Source organism: Pinus tabuliformis, chromosome 8 (assembly GCF_031772625.1).
Source record: "Pinus tabuliformis cultivar Carrire ecotype Pingquan chromosome 8, CPIR1, whole genome shotgun sequence".
In the NCBI taxonomy this organism is placed as follows: domain Eukaryota; kingdom Viridiplantae; phylum Streptophyta; class Pinopsida; order Pinales; family Pinaceae; genus Pinus; species Pinus tabuliformis.
In genome coordinates this window covers 380,829,955-380,848,835 of record NC_142294.1, presented here as the reverse complement: position 1 = coordinate 380,848,835, position 18,881 = coordinate 380,829,955, and the positions used below count along the sequence as shown (strand labels likewise).

Below are 18,881 nucleotides of genomic sequence, written 5' to 3'. Positions count from 1 at the left end.
TTGTATATCCTTTTTCTAGCTCTAAATGTGTAAATCTCTGTGTTGTTGAACATTATCAACAAATCCATTAACACTACTCTTTCAATGTTTTAATCTACATTTCTCTTCGCTTTAATTGTTATGCATTAGATTGCTTACCCCTATTTTATTTAACTATTGTTTGGTTTACCTTGGTATAATACTATCACATAGATAATAAGTGTGGTGTCTAAGGACATTGCTTTGGGAAGGCTGTACGTGCAAGGAGAATATGGTGAATATGGAGGTTGGTTAGTTATACAAGCCTTTAGCAACAAGTGGTTAAACAAAACCAGCTATTAATAGAGGATTGAATTAGGCATAGGAATATACCTACTACAAATTCTTATGTTATCTTAAGGTCTTTAGTTCATCTAAAGGGATTTGGTTTTGGTTTATACCCTTTTAGGGAACTGGCTAGCTTGGAAATTTGGAAATATATGGTTGGCGAATGTAGGTATGGATCCTTGATTCATATTTAGAATTTCTTATAATCTAACTTAAATACTTTTCTCTATTTATAGCTATACACATTTTCTTAATTAAAATTGTGTATATATTTTTCAATTTAATTTTAAAAACTGGTTAAAAACAATTTCAAGTACTAGAAATTTTCTTATCATTTACACAACACTTGTCACCCTATTGAGAGCTTCAATTAAATCCTTAAAGTAATTTCAAATAAAAATTTCAAATAAAGTGCAGGTTTGGGAGGTGACAAAGAGAAACATAAAAACATAAGACAAGTGCATATAAATTGTAGAGTCAAGAAATTCTAATAACAATCTTTGCCCCTCTAAAGTTATACCAATCCATGTAGTAACATGTAAAACTGAATGAGTTGAGAAATCCTTAAAATACCATCCAATGTTGAAGCTTTATAGGGTTGTAGTCATGCATGTACATGCACCAACTTATTTTTAAATACCAAGAACATCTATTCAGAATCATACATCGTTAACCTGTAATACGTGAACACAATCTTTGACTATGCAATATTCAAAAGGCCCTTTCCTCCACACATGTACGTTTGTAGTGCACGAATGAAATTCTTTTAAAAATAAGTTTGTACAGTGCACAAAAAAGCTTTAGAAATACAAATTTCCTTAGAATGGTGGGCAATGTGAAGATAATTTTGGAATGGACGAAGTTTTCATGGCACAAAATTTTACAGGTTGAGAAAACCAATGGGATAAGACATTCCAAAGATGACTACATTCATGACATCATAAATTTTGTCACTCTTAAAATTATCATCAATTTGGACATGCCTTGGATGAATGGTCACTTAATCCTATTGTCCAGTGCTATATCATAATCATTGAGGGAGTGGTTTTGTTTCTGGATATGAAATGTTAAATTACACATGTTGTCATTGAGTTGTAATTAATTTTAGAAGTGTCTCTATTTCATATTTCTAACACATAACTTCAATCTTCTACACCCATATTACTAGCACTATATTTGGAATTGCACAACCAGAATTGGATTCATAAATATGTATGTTTCATTGTAAAAGATTCCATTCAAAAGATGGAAATATATACAATGAGACACTTTGTTTTAGTAAATCAGTAATTTGGAGTGGTTGATCTTAGGATAATAATTGAGGCAGGGACAGCCCACTCTCATATGCCAAATTGATTGTAGTTGAGACACTTTCACCTAATTGTGGGAGGGTGAATGATGCTTCCCTCTCAAATGCCAAATTCTTGTGGTTGAGGTACTTTCACCAGTAATGTAATGCTTGTATTTGATAGGGTAACTAATGATTTACTTTAAAATGCCAAATGCTTAGAGTTGATAATTCTTGTGGTTGAGGTACCTTCATCAATAATTTAATGCTTTTATTTGATAGGGTAACTGATGCTTCACTTTAAAATGCCAAATGCTTATAGTTGAGACACATACACCTAGTGAGAGGGCCACTTTACAATGCTAAATTCTTAGAGTTTATATATATATATATATATATATATATATATATATATATATATATATATATATATATATATATATATATATGAACAGATAGAAATTTATATTTTTAATTTATGTGGTTTTTTAAATAAAAATATACATTTGAAAATGAAGTGAATAGATACATTTAAATTTAAATATACATCATCCACAAAATATGCAGTTCAATTTAAATACACATTTACTTTACAAAAAAGCATGTAGTTCAATTTTTTATAATTTTTTATTTTCAATTTTTTTCCCATAACTATTTCAATCTTTTATAATTTTCGATTTTTCCATTTCTTTTTAAATTAATTTTCTATTTTAGGTTTCATTATTATTATTATTATGTTAATGGAGGAGAGAAGACATGACAAAGGAAGGAGGGGTGGGTCTTGTCTTTTAAAAAGAAAATTGTCAAGTCATGATTTAGTGACCATCTACCAAAGTTACCATTGCTCAGCCAAATCCATGGCTTTACGCACCCTAAACATGGATTCAATGTTCCTTTTCACTAGGTGAAATTGCTAGTTTTAATTTATATTATTGCACTACTTATATTTAATAGTTCATTGTTTATGCAATACTGATATATATTTAGTTTTTCATATTTATATCATTAATGTTGACTAGTTATTGTTGTATTATTGCTGCAGGTTACAATATTTTCATTGATATTTACACAATAACGTTAATGTGTAGTGGTTGTTTAGATTTCCTTGAGATCTTGAAAGAATTAGTACGAGTAATGTGGAGATGCTTTACAGTGACGATGTACTCACTGTAAAATTCTGAAAATTTGAATGTCCCGCTCTCATGATCAGTGAAACCACTAATGCATTTTCTTTTCCATTCTTTCAACAATTTGTCCACCGTGTTGCTTGGAGGCAGATTATTGAAATTATTGTTAATGAGACACATCCTATCACATCCACTGGGAGGAGGCCATGTCGACCAAATGACTATGCCTCCCACAGCAGGGTGAGAAAATCCTTCACACAGTACTTGTTCCAAATACTCGGCCTGTTACACCGTTAAACATGAGATTCATGGAGGGTTTAGTTTATTGAATTGAGAAATTTTGGACCACAAAGCTTTCTTACCTGTATAGTTTGATTCACGTCGTTGTCAATATCGACCTCTGTTAGCCAAGTTGGCAGACCCAAAGACCCCAATTTGTCCAATACAGATCTCATTAATGGTAGGTTGGTCTTTGAAAAATGGGATTCCAAACATATTCCTTCAATCAGCCCTAGTTGACTAATATCATGCAGTTTCTGCACATATGCATCGGGTATGGCGGCCATGTCATTGCAGGTCTTGATTGTATTGTAGTTGTTCATGAAAATTGGAGTAGAGGGATCTAATTGTTGGGACAGTTGGAAGATAATTGCAGAGGCATTGAGCCCTAACTTGTCCTCAAATAATGAAAAATGGAGCATCTCGTTGTTGACATCCCATTGGATGAATTGGCCCTTGTACCTTCCTACTACTGAATGTACTTCAATTTTCCACTGTCTATTGGAGTTGTTGGGCACTTAGAATCTTTACCCATTGCATAACATATTTGGACCCTCCCACATTATGTTGTACCCCTGCATATTTATATTGTTTTCTTTACAAAATCTCACGATGGCATCTGCATATTTGTAATTCTCTTGCCCTTGCTCAAGCTCCGTGATGTACCATTTTAGCTCATTCAAAAATGTTGCTACACTGAAACGTTTAAGAAACCATTTTTGAAACAAGATGGGCTACATAGCAGCTAGTCCCTGCCTTGAGCGGGGAACTGAAACAGTAGGCATTTCAGATCAGAACTTTTAATACTGGAGATGGAGATTCAGAGTTTATAATTCCCCAGCAACTTTGAGATTCCAAAAGTGCCTCTAATTACACCAGGAGAAGTAAGACACACTCTATAACCAGGATGAAAAGAGTTGTAAAATAACAAACTAGACATTCTGAAACTAGTAGGGCAGACATAATTCAAAGTTTATAATCTCCCAAACCATGATGGGGTTTCAACAACACGAAGGGAATGGGATGTTGATGGCGAGGTAAAGAGAGGACCCTATGGTGAGGTTGAGGGATGAACCCAAGTGTCTTAAGTAAATGCAAAGTTTCGCGTGGTGCGGCAGGAAATGGCAGTTGCAGCCTGTGGTAGACTCTTGTTGGTTCCCAGGCATGTCCACTCTTACTGGTCCCTAGCACTGCTAGTGGGAGGGGTCCTCATGGCAGATGAAGAAGGCTTTCAGGGGCCTGTGGCATGCTACTATCTGGGTTGTGTTGCCTGTTTTCCCCACTGTAACACTGTGCATGACTGCAGCTGTATGCTAGGTTATTGACTGTTGGAAGGTTTGCTTTTCTCTTTCAGGTGCCCCATGCAACGCAGTGGGTAAATGTTTTATGCTTTTTCTAGCAATCAAGCCTATGGGAGCTCTATGATCCCCAGCATAAATATGTAGTGGTTTAGATGGATTTGGTGTTTTTTTGGTGAAAGGCTCTGATTTTAAAAGAAATGAATGGCACCAACAACACATTGGTTCAGTAGCATTATGAATTTAAGGCTATTTGGATTTGCAATTGCAGCAAATCGTGGAGCTTCCAAGCTGAGTATGACATTGAATTAGAATATGATGGGCAATAAGGGTATCCCATCCCCTAAAAAGCAGAGTTTATAATTTCCTAGCAACTTTGAGATTTCAAAAGTGCCTACACCAGGAGAAGTAAGACACACTCTATAACCAGGATGAAAAGAGTTGTAAAATGACAAACTAGACATCCTGAAACTAGTATGGCATACATAATTTATAGTTTATAATCTCCCAAACCATGATGGGGTTTCAACAAAACGAAGGGAATGGTGCCGATGGCGAGGTAGAGAGAAAACCCTTCGATGAGGTTCAGGGATGAACCCAACTTTCTGAAGGAAATACAAAGTTTTGTGTGGTGTGGCAGGAAATGGTAGTTGCAGCCTGCGGTAGACTCTTGTTGGTTCCCAAGCCTGTCCACTCTTGCTGTATTTTGATCAAACTTGTTATAGACATTTTTGTGCCTTACAGCATGAAGCATGAAATGTCCATAATCTAAGGGATCCAAAGTCCCTAAACATGTTGTTCCTACCCCTAGAGGAACAAGGTCAGCAAACCACAGCACTGAATAACAGTTCTCCACCTAAAAACACTCAAAAACAAGGCAATTCTGGATCATGTCAACTGCTCCACTGAGCATCTGCGCTGAATGTCAAGTGCTCCACTATCTACCTGCGTTGAATGTCAACTGCAAAGAAGGCTACCTGCACTAGGCGAGTTGGGACATGTGGCACAGTCATTCCTCAAGGTGTCAATGCCGAGGAAGCTTCCAAAATGACACTTGGATCAAGGAATTCGACTGGTGATGAGTAAGAGGGTCTAGATCTCCAAGTGGAAGCAAGAACCTCCAAGTGGACTCAAGAACTGAAGAATAACTGAAGTGAGAGAGGACACTAGTCAGCTTCATGCCAGCCTCAAGCTGACTCATCCTTTCTCCAAAACTCCTATATATAGATCTCTCTCATGAGGTCCAGGGAGGCTGGAATCTTGTGAATGTAAAGAATTGCTATTGGTTTGAGTTTAGAACTATTGGGTGATTTGCTTTGAAGGAGGTGAAGAGGAGATTTCTTTCTGCTGGGAAGGTGATGCTGGATTGGGCCTCTTATGGTTGTATCACTTCCTGAACTTTACTTCTTCCATTAATAAAGCATTTGAGGTTCTTCTATATGCATGTGTCTCAATGATGTATTGTTATACTTGTGTATTTGATTTATTCTAATCCTTGAATCAATTATGAATGTATGCTTCTTGTAGTTTCCCTCTCTTGCCATTTTGCAGGATCTTGGTGTAGCTGGGCCAGTGAAAGAGCAAGGAGCTGGGAGCAAGCAGCAAGGAGAGAAGATTGGATCAACCATTAGCGAAAGACATCGGTTAGTGGATCTCTTTCTCCCCTATTTTACTTTCATAAAGAAGAAATCTTAGATAGCTTTGCTTTGATTGTTGCTGAGGTACTATCACCCTTAGAGTGGGATAGGGTCATTCCGTATTGGATACTTTTCCCAACAACAAATTGGCGACTCCACTGGGGATCGTATCTTGTTGGTTGTTTGTGTTTTTGCTATTCATTTCCTAAACAGAGGGAGTATCGAATCGAACTGCATTTGGATCTTTTCAAATGCAAAGTAGAGGGCAGCTACTCTAGCTCAGTTTCTGGGCATGTTTATGATTTGAAGAGCTGATCCACAAGGACTCTGAACAGCTCTTAGTGATAGCTTTTCATCCTCCTTTTCATCCTTTAGTGTGTACTAGATTGATAGCTTTGATTTGGCCAAAAACTGTTGATTTTTGAGCAATCTGTAACCCGGAAACTGAGAAAAACGAGAGTTTCTCTCTTCATTGCAGGCACTGTGAAGGCATTCTGCATTTCATCACAGGTCCCGAAGGGGCTACCTGCGCTGAATGTCAAACTGACAGTGTTCTACCTGCGCTGAACCAGTTAGGCCTTGTGCAACTGGGGTTCCTTGCTTTCTGTTGCCCTGTTTTCATCCCTGTTTTTGCAGCCTGTTATCAGTCAATGTACCTATCTGAAACCACCTTTCTTTGCCACTATTCCGCCTCGGTTGTATAAAGAAACTGTATTTGTTCTTTGTGTATTTCTTACATCAGTTGCAGTTTCCCATAACGAAAGTGAACTAGTCTTGTTGTGACCTCTTAGATCTAGACCTGTGATAAGTGTCGTTTTGATCTTAAGAGTTAGTTTGTTTGCTGTTCATAGCTGATTGAGCTTTTGCTTTCGTCATATGGTTTGAATTTATGTATTTCTAGTGTTGAAACAAGTAAATCTTAAGGTGTCTTTTGATTTTGGACAAAATCTTGTTTGCTTTCACTTGAAATTGAATTCAAAGTTATACAACAGCTTTCTTTTTGTAGTACATCAACATTAAGAAAGAGAAAAGAAATACCTGCATTGTGCATGTGCATTTTGACAGCTTGCATGTTGATTTAGGAAAAAGTGCATTAGTGTGTGCTCTATGATCTGTGTGAAAAGATGATGTCTTTCTTTTCCCTCAGTAGTTAAGATTTTCAAAGTTGAAAGATTGAAAAGCTTGCTTATCATCTTAGACTGCATTTAGGAGTTGTACCATACATCACGTGGTGATCCATAAAGGCAAACTGCTAAACAAGATCAACCTAAAATGAATTGAATTTACATAACAACACTTTGAAACATAACGCAAACACTTAGAGGTCTAAGCTAGAGACGTGTTCTGGCGTCGTTAAACGTGATATCTTAGCGTTGAGTGGTTGGGTGATTCCTCCACGGTGAAGCGATAAGTATCAATACGGACTTGTGCTCCCACGTACCGTCGCGTATATATTGGGAGACCCCTATAGGAACAAAGCCTTTATCCATAGGAAGCCGTGTCGGCCGCCCTACTGATCGCAATGCAGTGAACACAGCATTCACGAAGATTGACCACCCGTACCGTAAAACGTATTCTGTGGTTTTGCGAAAAGTTTGGCACACCCTCTGCCTAGAACTCCAGAGTAGTTTCTTTTGGCCTTTTTCAAACTCTATAACTGAAAAAGTCCATCCGAGCATTTTTCACTTCGGGCTCGTTAAAACATCGAAGGAGACTAGAGTCATCTTTAGCTTTTTCTCGACTCTTAAAAAGTGAAAAAGCAAGTTGTGTCTAAAGCGTCGTTATAAAATTTATTTTAAACGGAACATAATCACCTCCTATTCCTGCGTTGATCTGTAGGTTGAGAACATGGAACGCCCCAACCAAGGAATTCCCCATGATGGAAATCCTAGTCCTTTCTCCTCTTGGGGAGAAGTTGGTGCGCCTCACATGGCCACATTGTCGCTTCCAGGACTGACAATTGGCCTGCCAATTTGGCTATTCTCAACCAATGTAGTTCAGAACACCATGGTTCCTGAACAGTCGAGTCAACAGTTAGATCAGTCTAGAGCTGCCCACCAGCCTTCTACTTCTTATAACTCTTCCTCCAATCCTTCATCTTCGCAAGGTAGAGCCGGCAAAAGCCAAGCTCCCATGGAGAAGAAGGAGAAGAAGAAGAGAGAGAAGAAGGAGAAGGAGCCTAAGGCGACTGGGGGCAAGCAAAAGACATCTGACAAAAATCCACACACAACACAAACTGGGCCTAAATCACCATGTGTCATATGTAGAGGAGACCACTTCCATAGAGATTGTCCCTGTATTCCCCGGATACTAAGGGACTGGTCCCCTCGTTTGCATAATTCGGGAGCATCAACCTCTGATAGCCATGTTGAATGCTTACCGTCAACCAGCGAAAGTGAAGGTTCAAGACAAAGAGGGGGAGCAAGATCCCCCTGCAGACTGTGTGAAGGTGATCACGCCATCCACCATTGTCCCTTCTTAGACGAAGAAAAGAGAGTTTTGGAAGATCGTCCGGTTTCACCGTTGAGACTTCCTCCTGGATACAAAAAACTCGTGCCAAGTCCTTCGTTGGTTGAAAATACAGCTGGCCCGCTCAAGTGGTCAGCTGAAGCGTCAGTCATTGAAAATGAACCTACTGAATCTAGACCAGACGAAAGTCCAAAGGTCGAAACGACAGTCGACCCGGTTCTCCCTTCAGAAGTTTCATCTTCAAATGACACCGTCACTGAAGATTCATCTTCAAATGAAACCCTCACTGAAGAGAATAAGGATGACACCATCCAGATTCTTTTCATCAACACAGACTCTAACGAGCATCAGGGCAATGCGCCCATTCCTTTATCGCAGGAAGGAACATCGTCAGGGTCATATCCGGCTGTGTATTCGGTCCCACCACCAAGCAACCTGGTTGTGTCCTTTGATTGGAACCAACTAGGTAGACCCCGGTTGCCAGCCAATATACCATTCAGAATCATGGTCCAAATATACAGAATGGTAATGGCTGGAACTATCATTGATGAAGGGGCATATGTGAGTATCCTTTCCTCTATTGCTTGGAAAGCACTGGGTTCCCCGACGCTTTTGCCTGAGATAAGAAATCTCTCGGGTTTCGATAAAGGAACCAGTCGACCATTAGGGATCCTCCCCAATGTGCCCATTACATTGAAAGGGAAGGCCGTTCAAATGAACGTGATGGTCGTTCAAGGACCCTTGGATTATAACCTACTCCTTGGATGAGACTATATATATTGCATGGGAGCAATAGTCTCCTCACTCTTTAGAGTAATGTGTTTTCCACACGAAGGAAGAGTGGTCAAGCTCGTAGACCAACTTTCATTTCCGAGATCATGCATCGCAAATAGTCAAATACCAACCCTAAATGGTCTATTCACTCAAGAAATGCCTCCACCCCCAGTTCTTCTTCCAGATGAGTGCGAGTGATTCGGAAAGAGGTAACTGGAACCCAGGGGGCATGCATCCTGGTCTGCTTTGGGCAGAGAAAACTTTGGGTATAGAGTAGGTTTCTGCGGGAGAATATGACTAGTCCATACCCCGTCCGTCTAGGAAGAGGGTTGTTCTAGAAAAAGATTCTTTTGTCAAAGTTATGTGAGTGGAATAAACTATTTTTCACCCACCTTTGTCTATTTCGGTAGACATCGCCGAAGAAATGTCTAGTTTGAAAGATTAACAGGACAATCTTTGGATAACCTGAAAGAGGTAAGCCTCACCCGTTAAAACAAATGTTTTGACGGATAAGTAGGGGCAGCCTTGAAATTGTACTTTATACCTGGGGGCATGCAAACCTTTTGGAGTGCAAGCAAAGAGCAGTTATTTATCTGTTTTTTGGATTAGTCGTTTCCTAACTTGCATAAAGAAAGGATGTGGGGCAAAAGTAAAATTTTCCAAATTAGGAGCATAGCTTCGTGACATAAAGATCCATAAAAAATAGCTATCTCACAGGAGACATTTCTTATCATATGACTGGTATAATCGAGCAGTTTTTAGCGAAATCGTTCATGCTCGTTAAAAAATAAACATATGGTCGAGCAGTTTTACCGCGGAATTTATACTCATTAAAAAATAGAAAAGCGAAGATCCGAGCAGTTTTAGCACATAGTTCATGCTCGTTAAAAAATAAACATAAGATTGAGCAGTGTTTTGGCGCATTCGAGCTCTTTAAAAAATGAACCCAGTACCGGTAAATAACCATTTGAGACCGTAAATTCATCAGCCATAAAAAGCCTTGGTCGTGTTTGCACCTGCCACCTCCACTTTCATTTGGCCGATGGTCCACCCCCATATGATTGTTTACCCATTTTGAGGAACAGCTGCGAAGAGTGATTTCACCTAGCCATCCTTGTGACACTGCCGTGATTGGAAAATTCCAACCTGTACCTGGAATCTGCTGCTATCCCTGTTTATCACTCGTTCCTCAAAAGACGAGTCTTCTTTGAGCTCTTTTCAACTGACTCGTAAAATATGAAAAGTTTGTCGAGTTTTGGCCTTCCAGCTCGTTAAAAGGACCGGAAGAGCTATCCCTCCTCTAGATTTTAATCTTTTTGGACCTGAGGGATTATTGCACAAAAAGGTCGAGCGCTTGTTTTATTCGGCTCGTTAAAATTATCGAAAATTCATCCCTTTTGTATTGTTTTATACTTTTTCGGACTTAAGGGATTAGATGACGAAAAAGGAATTGTGGAGTTGACTTTATGTACCTTTTCAGACTCTCTAAAAATGAAAAGGACCGAGTTTTCCTTGTCGTTAGACTCGTTAAAATGATTAAATAGCGACAAACTTGTCTTTAGACGAGAACGAGTTTCCCTATCGCTAGGCTCGTTAAAACATAGCGATGGGCTTGCCCGAAGGGCAGGTTATAGAACAAGCATATGTTATCCTCCTCAAGCTTGACAAAAATAAAGAGGTACTGGTCAGAAATGACTGGGGAAAAATTGGGAGAACCTCAAAGCTTTAATGGTAGCAAGTCGCTCTTGAACATGACACTTTTCTTCCGTACCACATCGGGTTGGGTTGTTTCATTCACCGGTCTCATCACCATGGTCTCGCCAAACCATCCACATTTGGGGTAATGCTACCGATCCATCGCATCAGTGTCGTTATATGTTCAAGAGATGTTGTTCAGAAAGAGTCAACCGTGTCCCATCCACTACCATACATCATCTTTCATCCTTTCATGACCGCCACCCTGAATCATATTTCACAGATCGTTTTCACCTCCATTAAAATCATTAGCTCCGTTCCGTGTCACTGATGTGGGATTCATTAAGGCCCTCCTTTGACGGATCACTCCTTGTCGACATCAGCTCATTATCCAAGGAGTTGATCTAGGAACAACCCCTTCAGTACTTTGAAGCTTGCATGCCTCAATGGCAAGTTTCTCACTTCCGGCGATAGGTATACATCAATGACCTTCGACCAGAAGATTTTGTGTGGTGTTCAACGCCAAGTCCTTTATTCACACCACGTGAATTGTACTGTAGTACCTTGAGGATCATTATCATTATCGGTGATTCCTCTCGCGCTTGTTAACGGTTTACATCATTGGCCGGTAATCAAGCGATGTCTTTCCATGTTCGACTTCAGCGCAATTTTCACATGGATTGACTTGTACTTAGAGTGAAGATCGAACGAGTTTGAAGACCCCGGATCTAGTTTCATCCATCTGGGCTGCGATATATATTCAGGAAATAAAGACATTGACATGTGCAGCAGATGATCATCCTACTCAAAGGATGATAATTTCAGCAGAGAATTATCAGTCTATCATCAGACGATTGTCTGTTCTATGTACAGAAAAATGTATTTATAAAGCTGAGCATGGGAATGCCCGCCTCAGCTAGATCATGAAAGTAGTATGAAAAATAATGTGTTGTATTGTATCTTATTACAGGTCACCTCTCAGTGATTGAATGAACTTCGGATCCTACTGATAAAGCATTTCACCCGATAAACGACCTCATACTTTAGGGGGCAACTGTTATAGACATTTTTGTGCCTTTAAACATGAAGCATGAAATGTCCATAATCTAAGGGATCCAAAGTCCCTAAACATGTTTTTCCTACCCCTAGAGGAACAAGGTCAGCAAACCACAGCACTGAATAACAGTTCTCCACCTGAAAACACTCAAAAACAAGGCAATTCTGGATCATGTCAACTGCTCCACTTAGTATCTGCGCTGAATGTCAAGTGCTCCACTGTCTACCTGTGTTGAATGTCAACTGCAAAGAAGGCTACCTGCGCTGGGCGAGTTGGGACATGTGGCACAGTCATTCCTCAAGGTGTCAATGCCCAGGAAGCTTCCAAAATGACACTTGGATCAAGGAATTCGACTGGTGATGAGTAAGAGGGTCTAGATCTCCAAGTGGAAGCAAGAACCTCCAAGTGGACTCAAGAACTGAAGAATAACTGAAGTGAGAGAGGACACTAGTCAGCTTCATGCCAGCCTCAAGCTGACTCATCCTTTCTCCAAAACTCCTATATATAGATCTCTCTCATGAGGTCTAGGGAGGCTGGAATCTTGTGAATGTAAAGAATTGCTGTTGGTTTGAGTTTAGAACTATTGGGTGATTTTCTTTGAAGGAGGTGAAGAGGAGATTTCTTTCTGCTGGGAAGGTGATGCTGGATTGGGCCTCTTATGGTTGTATCACTTCCTGAACTTTACTTCTTCCATTAATAAAGCATTTGAGGTTCTTCTATATGCATGTGTCTCAATGATGTATTGTTATACTTGTGTATTTGATTTATTCTAATCCTTGAATCAATTATGAATGTATGCTTCTTGTAGTTTCCCTCTCTTGCCATTTTGCAGGATCTTGGTGTAGCTGGGCCAGTGAAAGAGCAAGGAGCTGGGAGTAAGCAGCAAGGAGAGAAGATTGGATCAACCATTAGCGAAAGACATCAGTTAGTGGATCTCTTTCTCCCCTATTTTACTTTCATAAAGAAGAAATCTTAGATAGCTTTGCTTTGATTGTTGCTGAGGTACTATCACCCTTAGAGTGGGATAGGGTCATTCCGTATTGGATACTTTTCCCAACAACAAATTGGCGACTCCACTGGGGATCGTATCTTGTTGGTTGTTTGTGTTTTTGCTATTCATTTCCTAAACAGAGGGAGTATCGAATCGAACTGCATTTGGATCTTTTCAAATGCAAAGTAGAGGGCAACTACTCTAGCTCAGTTTCTGGGCATGTTTATGATTTGAAGAGCTGATCCACAAGGACTCTGAACAGCTCTTAGTGATAGCTTTTCATCCTCCTTTTCATCCTTTAGTGTGTACTAGATTGATAGCTTTGATTTGGCCAAAAACTGTTTCACATGAAAGTGAGTTGTTGGGATATTTGCCTCCGCCATGTTTTACATGGTAATTAAAATGTTCTCTCGCAATGAATAACAACAGTGTTGTCTCGCAATGAACAACAGCAGACTTGAGCACCCCAAGATAATCAATCGAATTTGTGGAAATATGGTGAACTTTTTCATTGACTTGTAAATGATCATTTCTGAGAATTGATAACTTCTTACGCAATTTTCAGAGCTATACAGTAAAAAGGTCTCACCATCCCTCTCGTCTTTTAACAGCCAATTATCACCCCAAATAATTACAGGATATGGCATAAGCGTTCTTATGCCGCATTGGCACAAACGTGATGGCGAATGCTTGAGTAAAAATTTTGTTTGAATGTGGGATCTTTCATCACTTGTTCAATAAGATTATGAAGCCGATCTCTGTTTCCTCCCATTAGGGCGCGATCTTCATCTACATAATTAGATAATAGTCTCCTGCGTAATCTCTATTTTCTTATGGCCTCTCTTCTTCACTCATGATCCTCGATTCTACATAGTCAAATCCTTATGGCATTAGAACACGCCAAGTTAAACAGAGTTTCAAATTAATTCAGACATGAATTTTCCAGAAGGCAAGGATCGAATCTCGAAAACGTACTCTAGAAGCAAAGCAAGTTGAGGCCATTCTTGTATGGTCATGTCTTCTTGTATGGTCCTATCCCTTTCAGAGGCTTTAGTTCCTGAAGTTTGATTACCATTTGCAAAAAATCTGAGATTCCATAGTATGAGATTAGTGCAAAATTTCAAAGAGAACCGAATCTGAAAGTTTGTATCCTTAACATCAAGGCTGATAACTCACCTCAGTGTTACAGGGAAAAGTGTCTATTTAGAACTACTCTATCCCACTACGGTGTGACAGCTTCCTTAGAAACAAACAGAGAAAAACTACTTTTGTATTTCCTTTATGAATTATAGATAGAGAGGAATAGAAAGAACCAACCTGTGTCTTGCGCTAATCCTTTGATCCAATCCCTCTCTTCTTTGATAGTCTCCAACTACCTGCTCCCTTGCATGCCCAGCTTCACAAAGTACCTGTAAGATCACAGAAGAAGAGCACTATACAAAGACATGGATCTATATTCATAAACAACTTAGGATCAGATTTAAGTTAACCATACAAATGTAACAAGCATCAACGATACAAAAGCATGGAGGAGAACTCAAATAGTTTTTATTGATAAACAAGAAAAGGTCCAGGAGGAGTTACAACCAGTGGTTCCGACCCAGCATCAACCTCCCAGCAAAGAAGCCCCTCTTCACCTCAAACAAAGCATAAATCACCCAACAATCTGATGTTTGTCTCTAGAAACCAACAATAATTCCTTACAATATGCAAACTTCCAGCCTCTGGATCTCTGGGATGAGGGATCCATATATAGATATCTGTAAGGAGGATGAGTCAGCTTGTGATTTGATTAGTGTCTTCTCTCTGTCAGTTCTTGCTTCCACTTGGAGACTGAGGGCCTCTTACTCATCCTTGGTCGAATTCAGTGAGGCAAGTGTCACAGGAGAAGATTCTGGAAGCTTCCATTGCCTCTCCACCTCGCGGAATGACACTGCCATTTGTCATTTCTCTCCCATTGCACCCTACAGAAGGGAGTTTTGAAATGCAACGCACCCTCATAGTGCATTTGGGTGAGATGCAACGCACCTAGCCAGTGGAGCAGCTGCAATGATCCTGTTTTGACCAATTCTGAGCAGTTTCTGGTGGAGAACTTCTGGGAGAAGCTGTAGTCTATTGACCTTGTTCCTTTAGGGGTCAGAACAACAATTTTAGGGACTTAGGAGCCCTCGGTTTATGGACATTTCATGTTTGGATTTGTAGGGCACAAAAATATCTATAACAGTTGCCCCCTAAAGTATGAGGCCGTTAACCTTTTGGTGTCGGGTGAAATGATTTATTATGAGGATCCGAAGTTCTTTCAATGCTGGGAGGAGACCTGTAATAAGATACAATACAATACATTATCTTCATACTGTTTTCATGATCTAGCTGAGGCGGGCATTCCCATGCTCAGCTTTATAAATTCATTTTCATGTACATAGTACAGACAATCGTCTGAGCGTAGACTGATGATTCTGATAGAGCCATCATCCTTTTGGTAGGATGATTATCTGTTCTGCAATGCTGTACATTTAATGTCTTCATTTCCCTGAATATATATCGCAGCCCGGATGGATGAAACTAGATCTAGGGTCTTCAATCTCGTCCGATCTTCACTCGAAGTACAAGTCGATCCATGTGAGAAATGTTCTGAAGTCGAACATGGAAGGACATCGCTTGATTACCAGTCAATGATGTAAACTGTTAACAAGCGCGAGAGGAATCACCGATAATGATAATGATCCTCAAGGTACTGCAGTACAATTCACGTGGTGTGAATAAAGGACTTGGTGTCGAACACCACACAAAATCTTTCGGTCGAAGGCCATTGATGTAAACCTGTCGCCGGAAGTGAGAAACTTGCCATTTAGGCATGCAAGCTTCAAAGTACTGAATGGGGTGTTCCTAGATCAACTTCTTGGATAATGAGCTGATGTCGACAAGAAGTGATCCGTCAGAGGAGGGCCTTAATGAATCCCACATCAATGACACGGAACGAAGCAAATGATTTTGATGGAGGTGAAAATGATCTGATGATATAAGGTTCAGGGTGACGGTCATGAAAGAATGGAGTATAATGTATGGTAGTGGGTGAGACACAGGTGACTTCTCTGGATGACTTCTCTTGAACATATCAGCAACACTGATGTGATGGATTGGTATCATTAACCCCAAATGTGGATGGTATGGCATGACCATGGTGATGTGACCGGTGAATGAAACAACCCAACCCGACTCGGACACGGAGTGGAAGTGTCATGTTCAAGAGCGACTTGCTACCAATAAAGTTTCTTTGAGTTTTCTTCCCAATTTTTCCCCAATCATTGTTGACCAGTACCTCTTTATTTTTGTCAAGCTTGAGGAGGATAACATATGCTTGTTCTATAATTTTCCCTTTGGGCAAACCCATCGCTATGTTTTAATGAGCCTAGTTATAGTGAAATTCGTTCTCGTCTAAAGACAAGTTTGTCGGTATTAATATTTTTAACGAGTTTAACGATAAAGATAACTTGGTCCTTTTCAATTTTAGAGAGTCTAAAAAGGAACATAAAGGCAACTCCAAAATTCATTTTTCGTCATCTAATCCCTTAAGTCCGAAAAAGTATAAAACAATACAGAAGGGATGAATTTTCGATAGTTTTAATGAGCCGAACAAAACAAGTGCTCAATCTTTTTGTGTAATAATCCCTCAGGTTCAAAAAGATTAAAATCTAGAGGAGGGATAGCACTTCCTGTCCCTTTAACGACCTGGAGAGGCCAATGGCTCGGCAATCTTTTCATATTTTACGAGTCAGTTGAAAAGAGCTTAAAGGAGACTCATCTTTAGAGGAACGAGTGATAAAACGGGTAGCAGCTGATTCCAAGTAAGGTTTGGAATTTTCCAATCACGGCAGTGTCACAAGGATGGCTAGTGAAATCACTCTTCGCAGCTGTTCCTCAAAACGGGTAAACAATTAAATGGAGGTGAATGATCGGCCAATGAAAAGTGGAGGTGATGGTGCAAACACGACTAAGGCTTTAACGACTGAAGTACTACATTCACGATGGTTATTTACCGGGGGAATAGTTCATTTTTTAACGAGCTTAAACACGGGTGGAAACATTTGCTCATGTCTTATGTTTATTTTTTAACGAGCTTGAACTATGTGCTAAAACTGCTCGATTAGATGGTCTTGTTTTGATTTTACCATAAATAGCTTTGTCCTTTTAAAGATCGTACTGTATTTTCAACTTCTTCATCAAACTAGTCAGAAATGAACAATATTTGCTTGAAAACGAGTTAGAACACTAATATTTTACTTTGAACTATGTAAAAGTAATGAAAAAGTGTTTTTACCTCTCATTTTACCATTTCATTTGAACTTGGTTTGTTGGAGCTTTGGAGGTGCTTTTCCCCCTCGATTTTCATCAGCTGATTTCGGGAGATTCTGTGGACGATTCCCGGCACCGTTTGGACCAGGTAGGAGCTAAACCTGAGCTCTTTCATTTCATGGTTTCCATTTTGCATTTTGAGCTTGATTCCTAGCTTTTCTGAGTCCCTGGGGTTTAAAGAACTCGTTTTGCCATCAGCGCACCCTCAATGTATCGAAAACTGCATTGAATGTTGGCCTGTCTAAAGGCTATCTGACATTCAACACACCTAGAACACTGTTGTAGGTGCGTTGGGCGTAAAAAGGGAATTTGACGCACAATTTTTTATGGAAATTTTGCCTGTTTCTCACCAAAATCAGGATCTAACTCTTCTCTTGTTTGTTTTTCAGAGATCTTTGGAGTAAGATGACTATTACATGGCGAGAACGTGAGCATCAAGAAGAGGAAATGCTTGCCCTACATGATCCAGTTACAGTGAACGCGCTGCAGAACTGTGGCTTGCTGAAGTTCTTCCGCATTTCTAGCATGAGACAACAGATCAACTTACTGCAGTATTTGCTCAATGCTTGGGATCCTACCAATCAGGTTTTCTAGATCAGGGGAAAATCTATCCCCCTGACTGTAGTAGACATCTATTTCTTGACTGGCTTGTCGAGGCGGGGTGCCCCCATCTCTTTGTCAGGTTCGGCCCGAGGAGGCGATTCTGTGAGAGATTATGTCCGCCGGTATTGCAGAGAAGGATCTCAGCCGAGTAAAGATGGTAAGATCATTATCTGTGATGTCACTGACAGGTCCCTCAGGACTATTCTATTTACTTTTGGTAGGATGGCCGGTGGTGCGGCTCTTCATGTAGCCAACCGATCTTACATGCAACATGCCTTGGAATGCCTCCAACCGAAGGTGTTCAACTGGTGCGACGCAGTACTTCTTGTGATGAAAGAACAGTTGACCAAGATAAAGAGCGGGAGGTTGAAGAACTTTGGGTATGGTTCTATTTTGACCGCCTTTGCCTTGGAGAAGATAACACTGATGCAGTCGCAGTACATTGCACTCGATTTACCTTCTCCTACTGAACCACGTATGCAGAGATGGGTTGACCATATGTCTAGGCATGCTGGCCAGTCTCAGATTTCATTTTCTGATACCTTCTTTAGGTGGTTTGATCGTTAGGAGATGGTTTATTCTGAGTATCCATACGCTGGAATGGACTTCTGGGGTGATCCAGATTTAGTACTGCCGGATGGCGAGTAGTGGGGCGCCATTGGTAAAATATTTGACCATATTCTTGTTTATCATTTTTTTTGTTTATAATTTCCTTGTGCTTTATTCTATCAAGACTTTAATCAAACTCATGTGTACATGCAGATGTTGGTCCTGTTCGTCTAGTAGTTCGCCTGAGAGTACCAGCTGCTGCCCCAGCAGGAGAGGCCGTCGGAAGGGCTATTCTTCGTGACCACGATGTGGCCGAGACTCTCACGGCATTACAGGAGCAGGTTGAGGGCCTCACTCTCGGTATTCCAGATGTGAGGACTGAAGAGCTACCTTTGCGGTTACAGCGGCATACTACTGGTGTGCCCAGACGATGGACTCGTCTCTTACGCATGATC

The 18,881-nt window shown here is 40.1% G+C and overlaps 1 pseudogene; it reads right to left on the bottom strand.

Annotated features, from left to right (window-relative positions):
- Nucleotides 1–2,658: 2,658 nt before the first annotated feature.
- Nucleotides 2,659–18,881, bottom strand: part of LOC149235698 (endo-1,4-beta-xylanase 5-like) — a 33,233-nt pseudogene continuing 17,010 nt past the window's right edge.